We start from the raw sequence: 26827 nt of genomic DNA, 5'->3' as shown, positions 1-26827 counted from the left end.
CGGTCACTCCCAGCCATAGGCCCCGAGACACAAACCTCGGCCCGTTTCCCTGGCAAACAAAAGTAAGCTACCCCGCTTCTGGATGGCAGATTGCAGGATGCACTTGGTACTATCAAACCAGCCCAACTTGGCACTGGTGCCACCTCAGGTCTGGGAACCATCCTGCGTATCGTGGATTCTAAGGAGCCAGCCGGCCACTCCCAGCCATAGGCCCCCAAACAAAAACAACGGCGCTTTTCCCTGGAAAACAAAACTCGCCTGCCAACTTTTTGATGGCAGATTGCAGGAGCCACTTGGTACTATCAAACCAGCCCAACTTGGCACTGGTGCCACCATGGGTCTGGTCACCATCCTGCCTATCGTAGCTTTTCAGGAGCCAGCCAGTCACTCCCAGCCGTAGGCCCAGAGACACAAAGCTCGGCCCGTTTCCCTGACAAACAAAAGTAAGCTGTCCCGCTTCTGGATGGCAGATTGCAGGACGCACTTGGTACTATCAAACCAGCCCGACTTGGCACTGGTGCCACCTCTGGTCTGGGAACTATCCTGCGTATGGTAGATTCTAAGCAGCCAGCCGGCCACTCCCAGCCACAGGCCCCCAAACACAAACAACGGCGCTTTTCCCTGGAAAACAAAACTCGTCTGCCAACTTTTTGATGGCAGATTGCCGGAGCCACTTGCTACTATCAAACCAGCCCAACTTGGCACTGGTGCCACCATGGGTCTGGTCACCATCCTGCCTATCGTAGCTTTTCAGGAGCCAGCCGGCCACTCCCTGCCACAGGCCCCCAAACACAAACAACGGCGCTTTTCCCTGGAAAACAAAATTCGCCTGCCAACATTTTGATGGCAGATTGCAGGAGCCACTTGGTACTATCAAATCAGCCCAACTTGGCACTGGTGCCACCATGGGTCTGGTCACCATCCTGCCTATCGTAGCTTTTCAGGAGCCAGCCGGTCACTCCCAGCCATAGGCCCCCAGACACAAACCTCGGCCCGTTTCCCTGGCAAACAAAAGTAAGCAGCCCCGCTTCTGGATGGCAGATTGCAGCAACCACTTGGTACTATCAAACCAGCCCAACTTGGCACTGGTGCCACCTCTGGTCTGGGAACCATGCTGAGTATCATGGATTCTAAGGAGCCAGCCGGCCACTCCCAGCCACAGGCCCCCAAACACAAACAACGGCGCTTTTCCCTGGAAAACAAAACTCGCCTGCCAAGTTTTTGATGGCAGATTGCAGGAGCCACTTGGTACTATCAAACCAGCCCAACTTGGCACTGGTGCCGTCATGGGTCTGGTCACCATCCTGCCTATCGTAGCTTTTCACGAGCCAGCCGGTCACTTCCAGGCTTAGGCCCCCAGACACAATCCTCGGACCGTTTCCCTGGCAAACAAAAGTAAGCTGCCCCGCTTCTGGATGGCAGATTGCAGGATCCACTTGGTACTATCAAACCAGCCCAACTTGGCACTGGTGTCACCATGGGTCTGGGAACCATCCTGTGTATCGTGGGTTCTAATTAGCCATCCGTCCACTCCAGGCCATAGGGCCCCAGGCACAAACAACGGCGCTTTTCCCTGGATAACAAACTCGCCTGCCAACTTTTTGATGGCAGATTGCAGGAGCCACTTGGTACTATCAAACCAGCCCAACTTGGCACTGGTGCCACCATGGGTCTGGTCACCATCCTGCCTATCGTAGCTTTTCAGGAGCCAGCCGGTCACTCCCAGCCATATGCCCCGAGACACAAACCTCGGCCCGTTTCCCTGGCAAACAAAAGTAAGCTACCCCACTTCTGGATGGCAGATTGCAGGACGCACTTGGTACTATCAAACCAGCCCAACTTGGCACTGGTGCCACGTCAAGTCTAGGAACCATCCTGCGTATCGTGGATTCTAAGGAGCCAGCCGGCCACTCCCAGCCATAGGCCCCCAAACAAAAACAACGGCGCTTTTCCCTGGTAAAGAAAACTTGCCTGCCAACTTTTTGATGGCAGATTGCAGGAGCCACTTGGTACTATCAAACCAGCCCAACTTGGCACTGGTGCCACCATGGGTCTGGTCACCATCCTGCCTATCGTAGCTTTTCAGGAGCCAGCCGGTCACTCCCAGCCATAGGCCCCCAGACACAAAGCTCGGCCCGTTTCCCTGGCAAACAAAAGTAAGCTGCCCCGCTTCTGGATGGCAGATTGCAGGAGCCACTTGGTACTATCAAACCAGCCCGACTTGGCACTGGTGCCACCTCTGGTCTGGGAACCATCCTGCGTATCGTGGATTCTAAGGAGCCAGCCGGCCACTCCCAGCCACAGGCCCCCAAACACAAACAACGGCGCTTTTCCCTGGAAAACAAAACTCGCCTGCCAACTTTTTGATGGCAGATTGCAGGAGCCACTTGCTACTATCAAACCAGCCCAACTTGGCACTGGTGCCGCCATGGGTCTGGTCACCATCCTGCCTATCGTAGCTTTTCACGAGCCAGCCGGTCACTCCCAGCCATAGGCCCCCAGACAAAAACCTCTGCCCGTTTCCCTGGAAAACAAAAGTAAGCTGCCCCGCTTCTGGATGGCAGATTGGAGGACGCACTTGTTACTATCAAACCAGCCCGACTTGGCACTGGTGCCACCACTGGTCTGGGAACCATCCTGCGTATCGTGGATTCTAAAGAGCCAGCCGGCCACTCCCAGCCACAGGCTCCCAAACACAAACAACGGCGCTTTTCCCTGGAAAACAAAACTCGCCTGCCAACTTTTTGATGGCAGATTGCAGGAGCCACTTGGTACTATCAAACCAGCCCAACTTGGCACTGCTGCCACCATGGGTCTGGTCACCATCCTGCCTATCGTAGGTTTTCACGAGCCTGCCGGTCACTCCCAGCCATAGGCCCCCAGACAAATCCTCGGCCCGTTTCCCTGGCAAACAAAAGTAAGCTGCCCCGCTTCTGGATGGCAGATTGCAGGATCCACTTGGTACTATCAAACCAGCCCGACTTGGCACTGGTGCCACGACAAGTCTGGGAACCATCCTGCGTATCGTGGATTCTAATGAGCCAGCCGGCCACTACCAGCCACAGGCCCCCAAACACAAACAACGGCGCTTTTCCCTGGAAAACAAAACTCGCCTGCCAACTTTTTGATGGCAGATTGCAGGAGCCACTTGGTACTATCAAACCAGCCCAACTTGGCACTGGTGCCACCTTGGGTCTGGTCACCATCCTGCCTATCGTAGCTTTTCAGGAGCCAGCCGGTCACTCCCAGCCATAGGCCCCAAGACACAAAGCTCGGCCCTTTTCCCTGGCAAACAAAAGTAAGCTGCCCCGCTTCTGGATGGCAGATTGCAGGAGCCACTTTGCACCATCAAACTATCCCGACTAGGCACTGGTGCCACCTTGGGTCTGGGAACCATCCTGCGTATGGTGGATTCTAAGGAGCCAGCCGGCCACTCCCAGCCACAGGCCCCTAAACACAACAACGGCGCTTTTCCCTGGAAAAAAAAACTCGCCTGCCAAATTTTGATGGCAGATTGCAGGAGCCACTTGGTACTATCAAACCAGCCCAACTTGGGACTGGTGCCACCATGGGTCTGGTCACCATCCTGCCTATCGTAGCTTTTCAGGAGCCAGCCGGTCACTCGCAGCCATAGGCCCCCAGACAAAAACCTCGGCCCGTTTCCCTGGCAAACAAAAGTAAGCTGCCCTGCTTCTGGATGGCAGATTGCAGGACGCACTTGGTACTATCAAACCAGCCCGACTTGGCACTGGTGCCACCTCTGGTCTGGGAACCATCCTGCGTATCGTGGATTCTAAGGAGCCAGTCGGCCACTCCCAGCCACAGGCCCCCAAACACAAACAACGGCCCGTTTCCGTGGCAAACAAAAGTAAGCTGCCCCGCTTCTGGATGGCAGATTGCAGGAGCCACTTGGTACTATCAAACCAGCCCGACTTGGCACTGGTGCCACCTCTGGTCTGGGAACCATCCTGCGTATCGTGGTGTCTAAGGAGCCAGCCGGCCACTCCCAACCACAGGCCCCCAAACACAAACAACGGCGCTTTTCCCTGGAAAACAAAACTCGCCTGCCAACTTTTTGATGTCAGATTGCAGGAGCCACTTGGTACTATCAAACCAGCCCAACTTGGCACTGGTGCCACCATGGGTCTGGTCACCATCCTGCCTATCGTAGCTTTCAGGAGCCCGCCGGTCACTCCCTGCCATAGGCCCCGAGACACAAACCTCGGCCCGTTTCCCTGGCAAACAAAAGTAAGCTGCCCCGCTTCTGGATGGCAGATTGCAGGACGCACTTGGTACTATCAAACCAGCCCGACTTGGCACTGGGGCCACCTCACGTCTGGGAACCATCCTGCGTATCGTGGATTCTAAGCAGCCAGCCGGCCACTCCCAGCCACAGGCCCCCAAACACAAACAACGGCGCTTTTCCCTGGCAAACAAAAGTAAGCTGCCCCGCTTCTGGATGGCAGATTGCAGGAACCACTTGGTAGTATCAAACCAGCCCAACTTGGCACTGGTGGCACCTCTTGTCTGGGAACCATGCTGCGTATCGTGGTTTCTAAGGAGCCAGCCGGCCACTCCCAACCATAGACCCCCAGACACAAACCTCGGCCCGTTTCCCTGGAAAACAAAAGTAAGCTACCCCGATTCTGGATGGCAGATTGCAGGAGGCACTTGGTACTATCAAATCAGCCCAACTTGGCACTGGTGCCACAATGGGTCTGGTAAACATCCTGCCTATCGTAGCTTTTCAGGAGCCAGCCGGCCACTCTCAGCCATATGCCCCCAAAAACAAACCACGGCCCTTTTCTCTGGCAAACAAAACTCAACTGCCCCTCTTCTGGATGGCAAATTTTAGGACGCACTTTGTACTACGAAAACCGCCCGACGTGGCACTGGTGCCACCTTGTGTCAGGGAACCATCCTGCATATCGAGCTTTTTAAGGAGCCAGCCGGCCACGCCCAGCCATAAACCCCCAAAAACAAACCACGGACCATTTCTCTTGGAAACAAAAATCCGCTGCCCCGCGTCTGTATGGCAGATTGCAGGAGCCACTTTGCACCATCAAACCAGCCCGACTTGGCACTGGTGCCACCTTGGGTGTGGGAACAATCCTGCATATCGTGGATTCTAAGGAGCCAGCCGGCCACTCCCAGCCACAGGCCCCCAAACACAAACAACGGCGCTTTTCCCTGGAAAACAAAACTCGCCTGCCAACTTTTTGATGGCAGATTGCAGGAGCCACTTGGTACTATCAAATCATCCCAACTTGGCACTGGTGCCACTATGGGTCTGGGAACCATCCTGCCTATCGTAGCTTTTCAGGAGCCAGCCGGTCACTCCCAGCCATAGGCCCCAAGACACAAACCTCGGACCGTTTCCCTGGCAAACAAAAGTAAGCTGCCCCGATTCTGGATGGCAGATTGCAGGAGCCACTTGGTTGTGTCAAACCAGCCCAACTTGGCACTGGTGCCACCTTGGGTCTGGGAACCATCCTGCGTATCGTGGATTCTAAGCAGCCACCCGGCCACTCTGAGCCACAGGCCCCCAAACAAAATCTACGGCGCTTTTCCCTGGAAAACAAAACTCGCCTGCCAACTTTTTGATGGCAGATTGCAGGAGCCACTTGGTACTATCAAACCAGCCCAACTTGGCACTGGTGCCACCTCTGGTCTGGGAACCATCCTGCCTATCGTAGCTTTTCAGGAGCCAGCCGGTCACTCCCAGCCATAGACCCCCAGACACAAACCTCGGCCCGTTTCCCTGGCAAACAAAAGTAAGCTGCCCCGCTTTTGGATGGCAGATTGCAGGAGCCACGTTGCACCATCAAACCAGCCCCACTTGGCACTGGTGCCACCTTGGGTCTGGGAACAAGTTGGGCTGGTTTGATAGTACCAAGTGCCTCCTGCAATCTGCCATCCAGAAGCGGGACAGCTTACTTTTGTTTCCCAGGGAAACGGGCCGAGGTATTTGTCTGGGGGCCTATGGCTGGGAGTGACCGGCTGACTACTGAAAAGCTACGATAGGCAGGATGGTTACCAGACTCATGGTGCCACCAGTGCCAAGTCGGGCTGGTTTGATAATACTAAATAGCTCCTGCAATCTGCCATCCAGACGCGGGGCAGCGGATTTTTGTTTGCTGGAGAAAAGTTCCGTGGTTTTTTTTTTGGGGGTATATGACTGGACGTGGCCGGCTGGCTCCTTAAAAAGCTCTATACGCAGGATTGTTCCCTGACCCAAGGTGGCATCAGTGCCAAGTCGGGCTGTTTTCGTAGTACCAAGTGCGTCCTGCAATTTGCCATCCAGAAGCGGGGCAGCCTACTTTTGTTTGCCAGGGAAACGTGCCGAGGTATTTGTCTGGGGGCTATGGCTGGGAGTGAGCGGCTGGCTCCTGAAAAGCTACGATAGGCAGGATGGTGACCAGACCCATGGTGGCACCAGTGCCAAGTTGGGCTGGTTTGATAGTACCAAGTGGCTCCTGCAATCTGCCATCAAGAAGTTGGCAGGCGAGTTTTGTTTTCCAGGGAAAAGCGCCGTTGTTTTTGTTTAGAGGCCTGTGGCTGGGAGTGGCCGCCTGTCCTCGTAGAATCTACGTTACGCAGCATGGTTCCCAGAGCCAAGGTGGCACCAGGGCCAAGTCGGGCTGGTTTGTAAGTACCAAGTGCATCCTGCAATCTGCCACCAAAAGCGGGGCAGCTTACTTTTGTTTGCCAGGGAAACGGGCCGAGGTTTGTGTCCGGGGGCCTATGGCAGGGAGTGACCGGCTGGCTCCTGAAAAGCTACGATAGGCAGGATGTTTACCAGACCCATGGTGGCACCAGTGCCAAGTTGGGCTGATTTGATAGTACCAAGTGGCTCCTGCAATCTGCCATCCAGAATCGGGGTAACATACTTTTGTTTTCCAGGGAAACGGGCCTAGGTTTGTGTCTGGGGGTCTATGGCTGGGAGTGACCGGCTGGCTCCTGAAAAGCTACGATAGGCAGGATGGTTCCCAGACCAGAGGTGGCACCAGTGCCAAGTTGGGCTGGTTTGATAGTACCAAGTGGCTCCTGCAATCTACCATCAAAAAGTTGGCAGGCGAGTTTTGTTTTCCAGGGAAAAGCGCCGTTGTTTGTGTTTGGGGGCCTGTGGCTCAGAGTGGCCGGGTGGCTGCTTAGAATCCACGTTACGCAGGATGGTTCCCAGACCCAAGGTGGCACCAGTGCCAAGTCGGGCTGGTTTGACACAACCAAGTGGCTCCTGCAATCTGCCATCCAGAATCGGGGCAGCTTAATTTTGTTTGCCAGGGAAACGGTCCGAGGTTTGTGTCTGGGGGCCTATGGCTGGGAGTGACCGGCTGGCTCCTGAAATGCTACAATAGGCAGGATGGTTCCCAGACCCATGGTGGCACCAGTGCCAAGTTGGGATGATTTGATAGTACCAAGTGGCTCCTGCAATCTGCCATCAAAAAGCTGGCAGGCGAATTTTATTTTCCAGGGAAAAGCGCCGTTGTTTGTGTTTGGGGGCCTGTGGCAGGGAGTGGCCGGCTGGCTCCTTAGAATCCACGATATGCAGGATTGTTCCCAGACCCAAGGTGGCACCAGTGCCAAGTCGGGCTGGTTTGATGGTGCAAAGTGGCTCCTGCAATCTGCCATCCAGACGCGGGGCAGCGGATTTTTGTTTCCAAGAGAAATGGTCCGTGGTTTGTTTTTGGGGGTATATGGCTGGGCGTGGCCGGCTGGCTCCTTAAAAAGCTCGATATGCAGGATGGTTCCCTGACACAAGGTGGCACCAGTGCCACGTCGGGCGGTTTTCGTAGTACAAAGTGCGTCCTAAAATTTGCCATCCAGAAGAGGGGCAGTTGAGTTTTGTTTGCCAGAGAAAAGGGCCGTGGTTTGTTTTTGGGGCATATGGCTGAGAGTGGCCGGCTGGCCCCTGAAAATCCACGATAGGCAGGATGGTTCCCAGACCAGAGGTGTCACCAGTGCCAAGTCGGGCTGGTTTGATAGTACTAAGTAGCTCCTGCAATCTGCCATGCAGAAGCGGGGCAGCTTACTTTTGTTTGCCAGGGAAACGGGCCGAGGTTTGTGTCTGGGGGCCTATGGCTGGGAGTGACCGGCTGGCTCCTGAAAAGCTACGATAGGCAGGATGGTGACCAGACCCATGGTGGCACCAGTGCCAAGTTGGGCTGGTTTGATAGTACCAAGTGGCTCCTGCAATCTGCCATCAAAAAGTTGGCAGGCGAGTTTTGTTTTCCAGGGAAAAGCGCCGTTGTTTGTGTTTGGGGGCCTGTGGCTGGGAGTGGCCAGCTGGCTCCTTAGAACCCACGATACGCAGGATGGTTCCCAGACCTGAGTTGGCACCAGTGCCAAGTTGGGCTGGTTTGATGGTGCAAAGTGGCTCCTGCAATCTGCCATCCAGAAGCGGGGCAGCTTACTTTTGTTTGCCAGGGAAACGGGCCGAAATATTTGTCTGGGGGCCTCTGGCTGGGGGTGGCTGGCTGGCTCCTGAAAAGCTACGATAGGCAGGATGGTGACCAGACCCATGGTGGCACCAGTGCCAAGTTGGGCTGGTTTGATAATACCAAGTGGCTCCTGCAATCTGCCATCAAATGTTTGGCAGGCGAGTTTTGTTTTCCAGGGAAAAGCACCGTTGTGTGTGTTTTGGGGCCTGTGGCTGGGAGTGGCCAGCTGGCTCCTTAGAATCCACGATACGCAGGATGGTTCCCAGACCCATGGTGGCATCAGTGCCAAGTCGGGCTGGTTTGTTAGTACCAAGTGGTTCCTGCAATCTGCCATCCAGAAGCGGGGCAGCTGAATTTTGTTTGCCAGAGAAAAAGGCTGTTGTTTGTGTTTCGGTGCCTGTGGCTGGCAGTGCCGGCTGGCTCCTGAAAATCCATGATACGCAGCATGGTTCCCAGACCCAAGGTGGCATCAGTGCCAAGTAGGGCTGGTTTCATAGTACCCAGTGGCTCCTGCAATCTGCCATCCAGAAGAGGGGCAGTTGAGTTTTGTTTTCCAGAGAAAAGGGCCGTGGTTTGTGTTTGGGGCCTATGGCTGAGAGTGACCGGCTGGCCCCTGAAAATCCACGATAGGAAGGATGGTTCCCAGATCCAAGGTGGCAGCAGTGCCATGTTGTGCTGGTGTGATAGTCCCAAGTGGCTCCTGCAATCTGCCATCCAGAAGCGGGGCAGCTGAATTTTGTTTGCCAGACAAAAAGGCTGTGGTTTGTGTTTGGGGGCCTGTGGCTGGGAGTGGCCGGGTGGCTCCTGAAAATCCATGATACGCAGTATGGTTCCCAGACCCAAGGTGGCACCAGTGCCAAGTGGGGCTGGTTTCACAGTGTCAAGTGCCTCCTGCAATCTCCCATCCAGAAGCGGGGCAGCTGAGTTTTGTTTGCCTGTGAAACGGGCCGTTGTTTTTAATTGGGGTCTGTGGCCGAGAGTGTTCGGCTGGCTCCTGACAACCCACAATACGCAGGATGGTTCCCAGACCCAAGGTGGCACCAGTGCCAAGTCGGGCTGGTTTGATAGTACCAAGTGGCTCCTGCAATCTGCCATCCAGAAGCGGTGCAGTTGAGTTTTGTTTGCCAGAGAAAAGGGCCGTGGGTTGTGTTTGGGGGCATATGGCTGGGAGTGGCCGGCTGTCTCATTAAAAAGATCGATACGCAGGATGGTTCCCAGACCCAAGGGGGCACCAGTGCCAAGTCGGGCTGTTTTTATAGTACCAAGTGCGTCCTGCAATTTGCCATCCAGAAGAGGGGCAGTTGAGTTTTGTTTGCCAGAGAATAGCGCCGTTGTTTGTGTTTGGGGGCTTGTGGCTCGTAGTGGCCGACTGGCGCCTTAGAATCTGTGTTACGCAGCATGGTTCCCAGACCCAAGGTGGCACCAGTGCCAAGTTTTGCTGGTTTGATAGTACCAAGTGGCTCCTGCAATCTGCCATCCAGAAGCGGGGTAGCTTACTTTTGTTTGCCAGGGAAACGGGCCGAGGTTTGTGACTGGGGACCTATGGCTGGGAGAGACCGGCTGGCTCCTGGAAAGCTACAATAGGCAGGATGGTTACCAGACCCATGGTGGCACCAGTGCCAAGTTGGGCTGGTTTGATAGTACCAAGTGGCTCCGGCAATCTGCCATCAAGAAGTTGGCAGGCGAGTTTTGTTTTCCAGGGAAAAGCGACATTGTTTGTATTTGGGGGCCTGTGGCTGGGAGTAGCCGGCTGGCTCCTTTGAACCCACGATATGCAGGATGGTTCCCAGACCCAAGGTGGCACCAGTGCCAAGTCGGGCTGGTTTGATACTACCAAGTGCGTCCTGCAATCTGCCATCCAGAAGTGGGGCAGCTTAATTTTGTTTGCCAGGGAAACGGGCCGTGGGTTTTGTTTGGGGGCATATAGCTGAGAGTGGCCGGCTGGCTCCTGAAAATCCACGCTAGGCAGCATGGTTCCCAGATGCAATGTGGCACCAGTGCCAAGTCGGGCTGGTTTGATGGTGCAAAGTGGCTCCTGCAATCTGCCATCCAGAAGCGGGGCAGCTGATTTTTGTTTGCCAGAGGAAAATTCCGTGGATTGTTTTTGGGGGCATATTGCTGGGAGTGGCCGGCTGGCTCCTTAAAATGCTCGATACGCATGATGGTTCCCAGGCCCAAGGTGTCACCACTACCAAGTCGGCCTGCGGTTTTAGTATCAAGTTCATCCTGCAATTTGCCATCCAGAAGAGGGGCAGTTGAGTTTTGTTTGCCAGAGAAACGGGCTGAGGTTTCTGTTTGGGGACATATGGCTGAGAGTGGCCGGCTGGCCCCTGAATATCCACGATACAGAGCATGGTTCCCAGATCCAAGGTGGCACCAGTGCCAAGTCGGGCTGGTTTGATAGTACCAAGTGTCTCCTGCAATCTGCCATCCAGAAGCAGGGCAGCTTACTTTTGTTTGCCAGAGAAATAGGCCTAGGTTTTTGTTTGGGGGCCTGTGGCTAGGAGTGGCCGGCTGGCTCCTAAGAATCCACGATACGCAGGATGTTTCCCAGACCCAAGGTGGCACCAGTGCCAAGTCGGGCTGGTTTGATAGTACCAAGTGGCTCCTGCAAACTCCATCAAAAAGTTGGCAGGCGTGTTTTGTTTTCCAGGGAACAGCGCCGTTGATTTTGTTTGGGGGCCTGTGGCTGGGAGTGGCCGGCTGGCTCCTTAGAATCCACGATACGCAGGATGGTTCCCAGACCCAAGGTGGCACCAGTGCCAAGTCGGGCTGGTTTGATTACACCAAGTGGCTCCTGCAATCTGCCATCCAGAAGTGAGGCAGCTAAGTTTTGTTTGCGAGAAAAAAGGGCCGTGGTTTTTGTTGGGGGCCTGTGGCTGGGAGTAGCCGGCTGGCTCCTTAAAATCCACGATAGGCAGGATGGTTCCCAGACCCAAGGTGGCACCAGTGCCAAGTCGGGCTGGTTTGATAGTACCAAGTGGCTCCTGCAATCTGCCATCCAGAAGCGGGGCAGCTGAGTTTTGTTTGCCAGAGAAAAAGGCTGTGGTTTGTGTTTGGGGGCCTGTGGCTGGGAGTGGCCGGCTGGCTCCTGAAAATCCACGATACGCAGCATGGTTCCCAGACCCAAGGTGGCACCAGTGCCAAGTGGGGCTCGTTTGACAGTGTCAAGTGCCTCCTGCAATCTCCCATCCAGAAGCGGGGCAGCTGAGTTTTTTTTTGCCAGGGAAACGGACCTTTGTTTTTGATTGGGCTCTGTGGCCGAGAGTGGTCGGCTGTCTCCTGACAATCCACAATACGCAGGATGGTTCCCAGACCCAAGGTGGCACCAGTGCCAAGTCGGGCTGGTTTGATAGTACCAAGTGTCTCCTGCAATCTGCCATCCAGAAGCGGGGCAGCTGAGTTTTGTTTGCCAGAGAAAAGGGCCGTGGGTTGTGTTTGGGGGCATATGGCTGGGAGTGGCCACCTGGCTCCTTAAAATGCACGATACGCCGCATGGTAACCAGACGCAAGGTGGCACCAGTGCCAAGTCAGGCTGTTTTTGTAGTACCCAGTGGCTCCTGCAATTTGCCATCCAGAAGCGGGGCAGTTGAATTTTGTTTGCTAGAGAAAAGGGCTGTGGTTTGTGTTTGGGGGCCTATGGCTGAGAGTGGCCGGCTGGCCCCTGAAAATCAACGATAGGCAGGATGGTTCCCAGATCCAAGGTGGCACCAGTGCCAAGTAAGGCTGGTTGTATGGTTCAAAGTAACTCCTGCAATCTGCCATCCAGAAGCGGGACAGCTGAGTTTTTTTTGCCAGAGAAAAGGTCCATGGTTTCTTTTTGGGGCATACGGCTGGGAATTGCCGGCTGGCTCCTTAAAATGCTCGATATGCAGGATGGTTCCCAGAGCCAAGGTGGCACCACTGCCAAGTCGGGCTCTTTTTGTAGTACCAAGTGCGTCCTGCAATTTGCCATCCAGAAGAGGGGCAGTTGAGTTTTGTTTGCCAGAGAAAAGGGCCGTTGTTTGTGTTTGGGGGCCTGTGGCTGGGAGTGTTCGGCTGGTTCCTGAATATGTACGATACGCAGGATTGTTCCCAGATCCAAGGTGGCAGCAGTGCCATGTTGTGCTGGTGTGATAGTCCCAAGTGGCTCCTGCAATCTGCCATCCAGAAGTGGGGCAGCTGATTTTTGTTTGCCAGAGAAAAGGTCCGTGGTTTGTTTTTGGGGGCATATGGCTGAGAGTGGCCGGCTGGCTCCTGAAAAGCTACGATAGGCAGGATGGTGACCAGACCCATGGTGGCACCAGTGCCAAGTTGGGCTGGTTTGATAGTACCAAGTGGCTCCTGCAATCTGCCATCAAAAAGTTGTCAGGCGAGTTTTGTTTTCCAGGGAAAAGCGCCGTTGTTTGTGTTTGGGTGCCTGAGGCTGGGAGTGGCCGGCTGGCTCCTTAGAATCCACGATACGCAGGATGGTTCCCAGACCAGTGGTGGCACCAGTGCCAAGTCGGGCTGGTTTGATAGTAACAAGTGCGTCCTACTATCTGCCATCCAGAAGCGGGGCAGCTTACTTTTGTTTGCCAGGGAAACGGGCCGAGCTTTGTGTCTGGGGGCCTGTGGCAGGGAGTGACCGGCTGGCTCCTGAAAAGCTACGATAGGCAGGATGGTGACCAGACCCATGGTGGCACCAGTGCCAAGTTGGGCTGGTTTGATAGTACCAAGTGGCTCCTGCAATCTGCCATCAAAAAGTTGTCAGGCGAGTTTAGTTTTCCAGGGAAAAGCGCCGTTGTTTGTGTTTGGGGGCCTGTGGCTGGGAGTGGCCGGCTGGCTAATTAGAATCCACGATACGCAGGATGGTTCCCAGACCAGAGGTGGCAACAGTGACAAGTCGGGCCAGTTTGATGGTGCAAAGTGGCTCCTGCAATCTGCCATCCAGAAGCAGGGCTGCTTACTTTTGTTTGCCAGGGAAAGGAGCCGAGGTTTTTGTCTGGGGGCCTATGGCTGGGAGTGACCAGCTGGCTCCTGAAAAGGTACGATAGGCAGGATGGTTACCAGACCCATGGTGGCACCAGTGCCAAGTTCGGCTGATTTGATAGTACCAAGTGGCTCCTGCAATCTGCCATCAAAATGTTGGTAGGCGAGTCTTGTTTTCCAGGGAAAAGCGCCGTTGTTTGTGTTTGGGGGCCTGTGGGTGGGAGTGGCCGGATGGCTAATTAGAATCCACGATACGCAGGATGGTTCCCAGACCTAAAGTGGCACCAGTGACAAGTCGGGCCAGTTTGATGGTGCAAAGTTGCTACTGAAATCTGCCATCCAGAAACGGGGCAGCTTACTTTTGTTTGCCAGGGAAACGGGCCAAGGTTTGTGTCTGGGGGCCTATGGCTGTGAGTGACCGGCTAGGTCCTGAAAAGCTACGAGAGGCATGATGGTGACCAGACCCATGGTGGCACCAGTGCCAAGTTGGGCTGGTTTGATAGTACCAAGTGGCTCCTGCAATCTGCCATCAAAAAGTCGGCAAGCGAGTGTTGATTTCCAGGGAAAAGCGCCGTTGTTTGTGTTTGGGGGCCTGTGGCAGGGAGTGGCCGGCTGGCTCCTTAGAATCCACGATACGCAGCATGGTTCCCAGACCCAAGGTGGCACCAGTGCCAAGTCGGGCTGGCTTGATAATACCAAGTGGTTCCTGCAATCGGCCATCAAAAAGTTGGCAGGCGAGTTTTGTTTTCCAGGGAAAAGCGCCGTTGTTTTTGTTTGGGGGCCTATGGGTGGGAGTGGCCGGCTGGCTCCTTAGAATCCACGAGACGCAGGATGGTTCCCAGACCTGAGGTGGCACCAGTGCCAAGTTGGGCTGGTTTGATAGTACCAAGTGCGTCCTGCAATCTGCCATCCAGAAGCGGGGTAGCTTACTTTTGTTTGCCAGGGAAACGGGCCGAGGTTTGTGTCTCGGGGCCTATGGCTGGGAGTGACCGGCTGGCTCCTGAAAAGCTACGATAGGCAGGATGGTGACCAGACCCATGGTGGCACCAGTGCCAAGTTGGGCTGGTTTGATAGTACCAAGTGGCTCCTGCAATCTGCCATCAAAAATTTGGCAGGCGAGTTTGTTATCCAGGGAAAAGCGCCGTTGTTTGCGCCTGGGGCCCTATGGCCTGGAGTGGACGGATGGCTAATTAGAATCCACGATACACAGGATGGTTCCCAGACCCATGGTGGCACCAGTGCCAACTTGGGCTGGTTTGATAGTACCAAGTGGTTCCTGCAATCTGCCATCCAGAAGCGGGGCAGCTTACTTTTGTTTGCCAGGGAAACGGTCCGAGGATTGTGTCTGGGGGCCTAAGCCTGGAAGTGACCGGCTGGCTCGTGAAAAGCTACGATAGGCAGGATGTGGACCAGACCCATGACGGCACCAGTGCCAAGTTGGGCTGGTTTGATAGTACCAAGTGGCTCCTGCAATCTGCCATCAAAAACTTGGCAGGCGAGTTTTGTTTTCCAGGGAAAAGCGCCGTTGTTTGTGTTTGGGGGCCTGTGGCTGGGAGTGGCCGGCTGGCTCCTTAGAATCCACGATACTCAGCATGGTTCCCAGACCAGAGGTGGCACCAGTGCCAAGTTGGGCTGGTTTGATTGTAACAAGTGCGTCCGGGAATCTGCCATCCAGAAGCGGGGCAGCTTACTTTTGTTTGCCAGGGAAACGGGCCGAGGTTTGTGTCTGGGGGCCTATGGCTGGGAGTGGCCGGCTGGCTCCTGAAAAGCTACGATAGGCAGGATGGTGACCAGACCCATGGTGGCACCAGTGCCAAGTTGGGCTGGTTTGATAGTACCAAGTGGCTCCTGCAATCTGCCATCAAAAAGTCGGCAAGCGAGTGTTGATTTCCAGGGAAAAGCGTCGTTGTTTGTGTTTGGGGGCCTGTGGCTGGGAGTGGCCGGCTGGCTCCTTAGAATCCACAATACGCAGCATGGTTCCCAGACCCAAGGTGGCACCAGTGCCAAGTCGGGCTGGCTTGATAATACCAAGTGGTTCCTGCAATCGGCCATCAAAAAGTTGGCAGGCGAGTTTTGTTTTCCAGGGAAAAGCGCCGTTGTTTGTGCCTGGGGCCCTATGGCCTGGAGTGGACGGATGGCTAATTAGAATCCACGATACACAGGATGGTTCCCAGACCCATGGTGGCACCAGTGCCAAGTTGGGCTGGTTTGATAGTACCAAGTGGTTCCTGCAATCTGCCATCCAGAAGCGGGGCAGCTTACTTTTGTTTGCCAGGGAAACGGTCCGAGGTTTGTGTCTGGGGGCCTATGGCTGGGAGTGACCGGCTGGCTCCTGAAAAGCTACGATAGGCAGGATGGTGACCAGACCCATGGTGGCACCAGTACCAAGTTGGGCTGGCTTGATAATACCAAGTGGTTCCTGCAATCGGCCATCAAAAAGTTGGCAGGCGAGTTTTGTTTTCCAGGGAAAAGCGCCGTTTTTTGTGCCTGGGGCCCTATGGCCTGGAGTGGACGGATGGCTAATTAGAACCCACGATACGCAGGATGGTTCCCAGACCTGAGGTGGCACCAGTGCCAAGTTGGGCTGGTTTGACGGTGCAAAGTGGCTCCTGCAATCTGCCATGCAGAAGCGGGGCAGCTTACTTTTGTTTGCCAGGGAAACGGGCCGAAATATTTGTCTGGGGGCCTCTGGCTGGGGGTGGCTGGCTGGCTCCTGAAAAGCTACGATAGGCAGGATGGTGACCAGACCCATGGTGGCACCAGTGCCAAGTTGGGCTGGTTTGATAGTACCAAGTGGCTCCTGCAATCTGCCATCAAAAACTTGGCAGGCGAGTTTTGTTTTCCAGGGAAAAGCGCCGTTGTTTGTGTTTGGGGGCCTGTGGCAGGGAGTGGCCGGCTGGCTACTTAGAATCCACGATACGCAGCATGGTTCCCAGACCCAAGGTGGCACCAGTGCCAAGTCGGGCTGGCTTGATAATACCAAGTGGTTCCTGCAATCGGCCATCAAAAAGTTGGCAGGCAAGTTTTGTTTTCCAGGGAAAAGCGCCGTTGTTTGTGCCTGGGGCCCTATGGCCTGGAGTGGACGGATGGCTAATTAGAATCCACGATACACAGGATGGTTCCCAGACGCATGGTGGCACCAGTGCCAAGTTGGGCTGGTTTGATAGTAACAAGTGGTTCCTGCAATCTGCCATCCAGAAGCGGGGCAGCTTACTTTTGTTTGCCAGGGAAACGGTCCGAGGTTTGTGTCTGCGGGCCTATGGCTGGGAGTGACCGGCTGGCTCCTGAAAAGCTACGATAGGCAGGATGGTGACCAGACCCATGGTGGCACCAGTGCCAAGTTGGGCTGGCTAGATAATACCAAGTGGTTCCTGCAATCGGCCATCAAAAAGTTGTCAGGCGAGTTTTGTTTTCCAGGGAAAAGCGCCGTTGTTTGTGCCTGGGGCCCTATGGCCTGGAGTGGACGGATGGCTAATTAGAATCCACGATACACAGGATGGTTCCCAGACCCATGGTGGCACCAGTGCCAAGTTGGGCTGGTTTGATAGTACCAAGTGGTTCCTGCAATCTGCCATCCAGAAGCGGGGCAGCTTACTTTTGTTTTCCAGGGAAACGGGCCGAGGTTTTTGTCTGGGGGCCTATGGCTGGGAGTGACCGGCTGGCTCCTGAAAAGCTACGATAGGCAGGATGGTGACCAGACCCATGACGGCACCAGTGCCAAGTTGGGCTGGTTTGATAGTACCAAGTGGCTCCTGCAATCTGCCATCAAAAAGTTGTCAGGCGAGTTTTGTTTTCCAGGGAAAAGCGCCGTTGTTTGTGTTTGGGGGCCTGTGGCTGGGAGTGGCCGGCTGGCTCCTTAGAATCCACGATACTCAGCATGGTTCCCAGATCAGAGGTGGCACCAGTGCCAAGTTGGGCTGGTTTGATAGTACCAAGTGCGTCCGGGAATCTGCCATCCAGAAGCGGGGCAGCTTACTTTTGTTTGCCAGGGAAACGGGCCGAGGTTTTTGTCTGGGGGCCTATGGCTGGGAGTGACTGGCTGGCTCCTGAAAAGTTACGATAGGCAGGATGGTTCCCAGACCCATGGTGGCACCAGTGCCAAGTTGGGCTGGTTTGATAGTACCAAGTGGCTCCTGCAATCTGCCATCAAAAAGTTGGCAGGCGAGTTTTATTTTCCAGGGAAAAGCGCCGTTGTTTGTGTTTGGGGGCCTGTGGCAGGGAGTGGCCGGCTGGCTCCTTAGAATCCACGATACGCAGGATGGTTCCCAGACCAGTGGTGGCACCAGTGCCAAGTCGGGCTGGTTTGATAGTACCAAGTGCGTCCTGCAATCTGCCATCCAGAAGCGGGGCAGCTTACTTTTGTTTTCCAGGGAAACGGGCCGAGGTATTTGTCTGGGGGCCTATGGCTGGGAGTGACCGGCTGGCTCCTGAAAAGCTACGATAGGCAGGATGGTGACCAGACCCATGGTGGCACCAGTGCCAAGTTGGGCTGGTTTGATAGTACCAAGTGGCTCCTGCAATCTGCCATCAAAAAGTTGTCAGGCGAGTTTTGTTTTCCAGGGAAAAGCGCCGTTGTTTGTGTTTGGGTGCCTGTGGCTGGGAGTGGCCGGCTGGCTCCTTAGAATCCACGATACGCAGGATGGTTCCCAGACCAGTGGTGGCACCAGTGCCAAGTCGGGCTGGTTTGATATTAACAAGTGCGTCCTATTATCTGCCATCCAGAAGCGGGGCAGCTTACTTTTGTTTGCCAGGGAAACGGGCCGAGCTTTGTGTCTGGGGGCCTATGGCTGGGAGTGACCGGCTGGCTCCTGAAAAGCTACGATAGGCAGGATGGTGACCAGACCCATGGTGGCACCAGTGCCAAGTTGGGCTGGTTTGATAGTACCAAGTGGCTCCTGCAATCTGCCATCAAAAAGTTGTCAGGCGAGTTTTGTTTTCCAGGGAAAAGCGCCGTTGTTTGTGTTTGGGGGCCTGTGGCTGGGAGTGGCCGGCTGGCTAATTAGAATCCACGATACGCAGGATGGTTCCCAGACCAGAGGTGGCAACAATGACAAGTCGGGCCAGTTTGATGGTGCAAAGTGGCTCCTGCAATCTGCCATCCAGAAGCAGGGCTGCTTACTTTTGTTTGCCAGGGAAAGGAGCCGAGGTTTTTGTCTGGGGGCCTATGGCTGGGAGTGACCAGCTGGCTCCTGAAAAGGTACGATAGGCAGTATGGTTACCAGACCCATGGTGGCACCAGTGCCAAGTTCGGCTGATTTGATAGTACCAAGTGGCTCCTGCAATCTGCCATCAAAATGTTGGTAGGCGAGTTTTGTTTTCCAGGGAAAAGCGCCGTTGTTTGTGTTTGGGGGCCTGTGGGTGGGAGTGGCCGGATGGCTAATTACAATCCACGATACGCAGGGTGGTTCCCAGACCTAAAGTGGCACCAGTGACAAGTCGGGCCAGTTTGATGGTGCAAAGTTGCTACTGAAATCTGCCATCCAGAAACGGGGCAGCTTACTTTTGTTTGCCAGGGAAACGGGCCAAGGTTTGTGTCTGGGGGCCTATGGCTGTGAGTGACCGGCTAGGTCCTGAAAAGCTACGAGAGGCATGATGGTGACCAGACCCATGGTGGCACCAGTGCCAAGTTGGGCTGGTTTGATAGTACCAAGTGGCTCCTGCAATCTGCCATCAAAAAGTCGGCAAGCGAGTGTTGATTTCCAGGGAAAAGCGCCGTTGTTTGTGTTTGGGGGCCTGTGGCAGGGAGTGGCCGGCTGGCTCCTTAGAATCCACGATACGCAGCATGGTTCCCAGACCCAAGGTAGCACCAGTGCCAAGTCGGGCTGGCTTGATAATACCAAGTGGTTCCTGCAATCGGCCATCAAAAAGTTGGCAGGCGAGTTTTGTTTTCCAGGGAAAAGCGCCGTTGTTTTTGTTTGGGGGCCTATGGGTGGGAGTGGCCGGCTGGCTCCTTAGAATCCACGAGACGCAGGATGGTTCCCAGACCTGAGGTGGCACCAGTGCCAAGTTGGGCTGGTTTGATAGTACCAAGTGCGTCCTGCAATCTGCCATCCAGAAGCGGGGTAGCTTACTTTTGTTTGCCAGGGAAACGGGCCGAGGTTTGTGTCTCGGGGCCTATGGCTGGGAGTGACCGGCTGGCTCCTGAAAAGCTACGATAGGCAGGATGGTGACCAGACCCATGGTGGCACCAGTGCCAAGTTGGGCTGGTTTGATAGTACCAAGTGGCTCCTGCAATCTGCCATCAAAAATTTGGCAGGCGAGTTTGTTTTCCAGGGAAAAGCGCCGTTGTTTGCGCCTGGGGCCCTATGGCCTGGAGTGGACGGATGGCTAATTAGAATCCACGATACACAGGATGGTTCCCAGACCCATGGTGGCACCAGTGCCAACTTGGGCTGGTTTGATAGTAACAAGTGGTTCCTGCAATCTGCCATCCAGAAGCGGGGCAGCTTACTTTTGTTTGCCAGGGAAACGGTCCGAGGATTGTGTCTGGGGGCCTAAGCCTGGAAGTGACCGGCTGGCTCCTGAAAAGCTACGATAGGCATGATGGTGACCAGACCCATGACGGCACCAGTGCCAAGTTGGGCTGGTTTGATAGTACCAAGTGGCTCCTGCAATCTGCCATCAAAAACTTGGCAGGCGAGTTTTGTTTTCCAGGGAAAAGCGCCGTTGTTTTTGTTTGGGGGCCTGTGGCTGGGAGTGGCCAGCTGGCTCCTTAGAATCCACGATACTCAGCATGGTTCCCAGACCAGAGGTAGCACCAGTGCCAAGTTGGGCTGGTTTGATTGTAACAAGTGCGTCCTGCAATCTGCCATCCAGAAGCGGGGCAGCTTACTTTTTTTTGCCAGGGAAACGGGCCGAGGTTTGTGTCTGGGGGCCTATGGCTGGGAGTGGCCGGCTGGCTCATGAAAAGCTACGATAGGCAGGATGGTGACCAGACCCATGGTGGCACCAGTGCCAAGTTGGGCTGGTTTGATAGTACCAAGTGGCTCCTGCAATCTGCCATCAAAAAGTCGGCAAGCGAGTGTTGATTTCCAGGGAAAAGCGTCGTTGTTTGTGTTTGGGGGCCTGTGGCTGGGAGTGGCCAGCTGGCTCCTTAGAATCCACGATACGCAGCATGGTTCCCAGACCCAAGGTGGCACCAGTGCCAAGTCGGGCTGGCTTGATAATACCAAGTGGTTCCTGCAATCGGCCATCAAAATGTTCGCAGGCGAGTTTTGTTTTCCAGGGAAAAGCGCCGTTGTTTGTGCCTGGGGCCCTATGGCCTGGAGTGGACGGATGGCTAATTAGAATCCACGATACACAGGATGGTTCCCAGACCCATGGTGGCACCAGTGCCAAGTTGGGCTGGTTTGATAGTAACAAGTGCGTCCGGGAATCTGCCATCCAGAAGCGGGGCAGCTTACTTTTGTTTGCCAGGGAAACGGTCCGAGGTTTGTGTCTGGGGGCCTATGGCTGGGAGTGACCGGCTGGCTCCTGAAAAGCTACGATAGGCAGGATGGTGACCAGACCCATGGTGGCACCAGTGCCAAGTTGGGCTGGCTTGATAATACCAAGTGGTTCCTGCGATCGGCCATCAAAAAGTTGGCAGGCGAGTTTTGTTTTCCAGGGAAAAGCGCCGTTGTTTGTGCCTGGGGCCCTATGGCCTGGAGTGGACGGATGGCTAATTAGAACCCACGATACGCAGGATGGTTCCCAGACCTGAGGTGGCACCAGTGCCAAGTTGGGCTGGTTTGACGGTGCAAAGTGGCTCCTGCAATCTGCCATGCAGAAGCGGGGCAGCTTACTTTTGTTTGCCAGGGAAACGGGCCGAAATATTTGTCTGGGGGCCTCTGGCTGGGGGTGGCTGGCTGGCTCCTGAAAAGCTACGATAGGCAGGATGGTGACCAGACCCATGGTGGCACCAGTGCCAAGTTGGGCTGGTTTGATAGTACCAAGTGGCTCCTGCAATCTGCCATCAAAAACTTGGCAGGCGAGTTTTGTTTTCCAGGGAAAAGCGCCGTTGTTTGTGTTTGGGGGCCTGTGGCAGGGAGTGGCCGGCTGGCTCCTTAGAATCCACGATACGCAGCATGGTTCCCAGACCCAAGGTGGCACCAGTGCCAAGTCGGGCTGGCTTGATAATACCAAGTGGTTCCTGCAATCGGCCATCAAAAAGTTGGCAGGCGAGTTTTGTTTTCCAGGGAAAAGCGCCGTTGTTTGTGCCTGGGGCCCTATGGCCTGGAGTGGACGGATGGCTAATTAGAATCCACGATACACAGGATGGTTCCCAGACCCATGGTGGCACCAGTGCCAAGTTGGGCTGGTTTGATAGTACCAAGTGGTTCCTGCAATCTGCCATCCAGAAGCGGGGCAGCTTACTTTTGTTTGCCAGGGAAACGGTCCGAGGTTTGTGTCTGGGGGCCTATGGCAGGGAGTGACCGGCTGGCTCCTGAAAAGCTACGATAGGCAGGATGGTGACCAGACCCATGGTGGCACCAGTGCCAAGTTGGGCTGGCTAGATAATACCAAGTGGTTCCTGCAATCGGCCATCAAAAAGTTGGCAGGCGAGTTTTGTTTTCCAGGTAAAAGCGCCGTTGTTTGTGCCTGGGGCCCTATGGCCTGGAGTGGACGGATGGCTAATTAGAATCCACGATACACAGGATGGTTCCCAGACCCATGGTGGCACCAGTGCCAAGTTGGGCTGGTTTGATAGTACCAAGTGGTTCCTGCAATCTGCCATCCAGAAGCGGGGCAGCTTACTTTTGTTTGCCAGGGAAACGGTCCGAGGTTTTTGTCTGGGGGCCTATGGCTGGGAGTGACCGGCTGGCTCCTGAAAAGCTACGATAGGCAGGATGGTGACCAGACCCATGACGGCACCAGTGCCAAGTTGGGCTGGTTTGATAGTACCAAGTGGCTCCTGCAATCTGCCATCAAAAACTTGGCAGGCGAGTTTTGTTTTCCAGGGAAAAGCGCCGTTGTTTGTGTTTGGGGGCCTGTGGCTGGGAGTGGCCGGCTGGCTCCTTAGAATCCACGATACTCAGCATGGTTCGAAGATCAGAGGTGGCACCAGTGCCAAGTTGGGCTGGTTTGATAGTACCAAGTGCGTCCGGGAATCTGCCATCCAGAAGCGGGGCAGCTTACTTTTGTTTGCCAGGGAAACGGGCCGAGGTTTTTGTCTGGGGGCCTATGGCTGGGAGTGACCGGCTGGCTCCTGAAAAGCTACGATAGGCAGGATGGTGACCAGACCCATGGTGGCACCAGTGCCAAGTTGGGCTGGTTTGATAGTACCAAGTGGCTCCTGCAATCTGCCATCAAAAAGTTGGCAGGCGAGTTTTGTTTTCCAGGGAAAAGCGCCGTTGTTTGTGTTTGGGGGCCTGTGGCAGGGAGTGGCCGGCTGGCTCCTTAGAATCCACGATACGCAGGATGGTTCCCAGACCAGTGGTGGCACCAGTGCCAAGTCAGGCTGGTTTGATAGTACCAAGTGCGTCCTGCAATCTGCCATCCAGAAGCGGGGCAGCTTACTTTTGTTTGCCAGGGAAACGGGCCGAGGTATTTGTCTGGGGGCCTATGGCTGGGAGTGACCGGCTGGCTCCTGAAAAGCTACGATAGTCAGGATGGTGACCAGACCCATGGTGGCACCAGTGCCAAGTTGGGCTGGTTTGATAGTACCAAGTGGCTCCTGCAATCTGCCATCAAAAAGTTGGCAGGCGAGTTTTGTTTTCCAGGGAAAAGCGCCGTTGTTTGTGTTTGGGGGCCTGTGGGTGGGAGTGGCCGGCTGGCTCCTTAGAATCCACGATACGCAGGATGGTTCCCAGACCAGTGGTGGCACCAGTGCCAAGTCGGGCTGGTTTGATAGTAACAAGTGCGTCCTACTATCTGCCATCCAGAAGCGGGGCAGCTTACTTTTGTTTGCCAGGGAAACGGGCCGAGCTTTGTGTCTGGGGGCCTATGGCTGGGAGTGACCGGCTGGCTCCTGAAAAGCTACGATAGGCAGGATGGTGACCAGACCCATGGTGGCACCAGTGCCAAGTTGGGCTGGTTTGATAGTACCAAGTGGCTCCTGCAATCTGCCATCAAAAAGTTGTCAGGCGAGTTTTGTTTTCCAGGGAAAAGCGCCGTTGTTTGTGTTTGGGGGCCTGTGGCTGGGAGTGGCCGGCTGGCTAATTAGAATCCACGATACGCAGGATGGTTCCCAGACCAGAGGTGGCAACAGTGACAAGTCGGGCCAGTTTGATGGTGCAAAGTGGCTCCTGCAATCTGCCATCCAGAAGCAGGGCTGCTTACTTTTGTTTGCCAGGGAAAGGAGCCGAGGTTTTTGTCTGGGGGCCTATGGCTGGGAGTGACCGGCTGGCTCCTGAAAAGGTACGATAGGCAGGATGGTTACCAGACCCATGGTGGCACCAGTGCCAAGTTCGGCTGATTTGATAGTACCAAGTGGCTCCTGCAATCTGCCATCAAAAAGTTGGCAGGCGAGTTTTGTTTTCCAGGGAAAAGCGCCGTTGTTTGTGTTTGGGGGCCTGTGGGTGGGAGTGGCCGGATGGCTAATTAGAATCCACGATACGCAGGATGTTTCCCAGACCTAAAGTGGCACCAGTGACAAGTCGGGCCAGTTTGATGGTGCAAAGTTGCTACTGAAATCTGCCATCCAGAAACGGGGCAGCTTACTTTTGTTTGCCAGGGAAACGGGCCAAGGTTTGTGTCTGGGGGCCTATGGCTGTGAGTGACCGGCTAGGTCCTGAAAAGCTACGAGAGGCATGATGGTGACCAGACCCATGGTGGCACCAGTGCCAAGTTGGGCTGGTTTGATAGTACCAAGTGGCTCCTGCAATCTGCCATCAAAAAGTCGGCAAGCGAGTGTTGATTTCCAGGGAAAAGCGCCGTTGTTTGTGTTTGGGGGCCTGTGGCAGGGAGTGGCCGGCTGGCTCCTTAGAATCCACGATACGCAGCATGGTTCCCAGACCCAAGGTGGCACCAGTGCCAAGTCGGGCTGGCTTGATAATACCAAGTGGTTCCTGCAATCTGCCATCAAAAAGTTGGCAGGCGAGTTTTGTTTTCCAGGGAAAAGCGCCGTTGTTTTTGTTTGGGGGCCTATGGGTGGGAGTGGCCGGCTGGCTCCTTAGAATCCACGAGACGCAGGATGGTTCACAGACCTGAGGTGGCACCAGTGCCAAGTTGGGCTGGTTTGATAGTACCAAGTGCGTCCTGCAATCTGCCATCCAGAAGCGGGGTAGCTTACTTTTGTTTGACAGGGAAACGGGCCGAGGTTTGTGTCTGGGGGCCTATGGCGGGGAGTGACCGGCTGGCTCCTGAAAAGCTACGATAGGCAGGATGGTGACCAGACCCATGGTGGCACCAGTGCCAAGTTGGGCGGGTTTGATAGTACCAAGTGGCTCCTGCAATCTGCCATCAAACACTTGGCAGGCGAGTTTTGTTTTCCAGGGAAAAGCGCCGTTGATTGTGTTTGGGGGCCTGTGGCTGGGAGTGGCCGGCTGGCTCCTTAGAATCCACGATACTCAGCATGGTTCCCAGACCAGAGGTGGCACCAGTGCCAAGTTGGGCTGGTTTGATTGTAACAAGTGCGTCCGGGAATCTGCCATCCAGAAGCGGGGCAGCTTACTTTTGTTTGCCAGGGAAACGGGCCGAGGTTTGTGCATGGGGGCCTATGGCTGGGAGTGGCCGGCTGGCTCCTGAAAAGCTACGATAGGCAGGATGGTGACCAGACCCATGGTGGCACCAGTGCCAAGTTGGGCTGGTTTGATAGTACCAAGTGGCTCCTGCAATCTGCCATCAAAAAGTTGGCAGGAGAGTTTTGTTTTCCAGGGAAAAGCGCCCTTGTTTGTGTTTGGGGGCCTGTGGCTGGGAGTGGCCGGCTGGCTCCTTAGAATCCACGATACGCAGGATGTTTCCCAGACCCAAGTTGGCACCAGTACCAAGTAGGGCTGGTTTGATACTACCAAGTGGCTCCTGCAATCTGCCATCCAGAAGCGGGGCAGCTTACTTTTGTTTGCCAGGGAAACGGGCCGAGGTTTGGGTCTGGGGGCCTATGGCTGGGAGTGACCGGCTGGCTCCTGAAAAGCTACGATAGGCAGGATGTTGACCAGACCCATGGTGGCACCAGTGCCAAGTTGGGCTGATTTGATAGTACCAAGTGGCTCCTGCAATCTGCCATCAAAAATTTGGCAGGCGAATTTTGTTTTCCAGGGAAAAGCGCCGTTGTTTGTGTTTGGGGGCCTGTGGCAGGGAGTGGCCGGCTGGCTCCTGAAAAGCTACGATAGGCAGGATGGTGACCAGACCCATGGTGGCACCAGTGCCAAGTTGGGCTGGTTTATAGTACCAAGTGGCTCCGGCAATCTGCCATCAAAAAGATGGCAGACGAGTTTTGTTTTCCAGGGAAAAGCGCCGTTGTTTGTGTTTGGGGGCCTGTGCCTGGGAGTGGACGGATGGCTAATTAGAATCTACGATACGCAGGATGGTTCCCAGACCAGAGGTGGCACCATTGCCAAGTCGGGTGGTTTGATAGTAGCAAGTGGCTCCTGCAATCTGCCATCCAGAAGCGGGACAGCTTACTTTTGTTTGTCAGGGAAACCGGCCGAGTTTTGTGTCTGTGGGCCTACGGCTGGGAGTGACCGGCTGGCTCCTGAAAAGCTACGATAGGCAGGATGGTGACCAGACCCATGGTGGCACCAGTGCCAAGTTGGGCTGGTTTGATAGTACCAAGTGGCTCCTGCAATCTGCCATCAAAAAGTTGGCAGGCAAGTTTTGTTTTCCAGGGAAAAGCGCCGTTGTTTTTGTTTGGGGGCCTATGGCTGGGAGTGGCCGGCTGGCTCCTTAGAATCCACGATACGCAGGATGGTTCCCAGACCTGAGGTGGCACCAGTGCCAAGTTGGGCTGGTTTGATAGTACCAAGTGCGTCCTGCAATCTGCCATCCAGAAGCGGGGTAGCTTACTTTTGTTTGCCAGGGAAACGGGCCGAGGTTTGTGTCTGGGGGCCTATGGCTGGGAGTGACCGGCTGGCTCCTGAAAAGCTACGATAGGCAGGATGGTTCCCAGACCCATGGTGGCACCAGTGCCAAGTTGGGCTGGTTTGATAGTACCAAGTGGCTCCTGCAATCTGCCATCAAAAAGTTGTCAGGCGAGTTTTGTTTTCCAGGGAAAAGCGCCGTTGTTTGTGTTTGGGTGCCTGTGGCTGGGAGTGGCCGGCTGGCTCCTTAGAATCCACGATACGCAGGATGGTTCCCAGACCAGAGGTGGCAGCAATGCCAAGTCGGGCTGGTTTGATGGTGAAAAGTGGCTCCTGCAATCTGCCATCCAGAAGCGGGATAACTTACTTTTGTTTGCCACGGAAACGGGCCGAGCTTTGTGTCTGGGGGCCTATGGCTGGGAGTGACCGGCTGGCTCCTGAAAAGCTACGATAGGCATGATGGTGACCAGACCCATGGTGGCACCAGTGTCAAGTTGG

The sequence above is a fragment of the Melospiza melodia genome, chromosome 3 (genome assembly GCF_035770615.1).
Source record: "Melospiza melodia melodia isolate bMelMel2 chromosome 3, bMelMel2.pri, whole genome shotgun sequence".
Taxonomy (NCBI): domain Eukaryota; kingdom Metazoa; phylum Chordata; class Aves; order Passeriformes; family Passerellidae; genus Melospiza; species Melospiza melodia.
The sequence above is the reverse complement of the archived record's forward strand: the minus strand, read 5'-3'. Positions refer to the sequence as shown.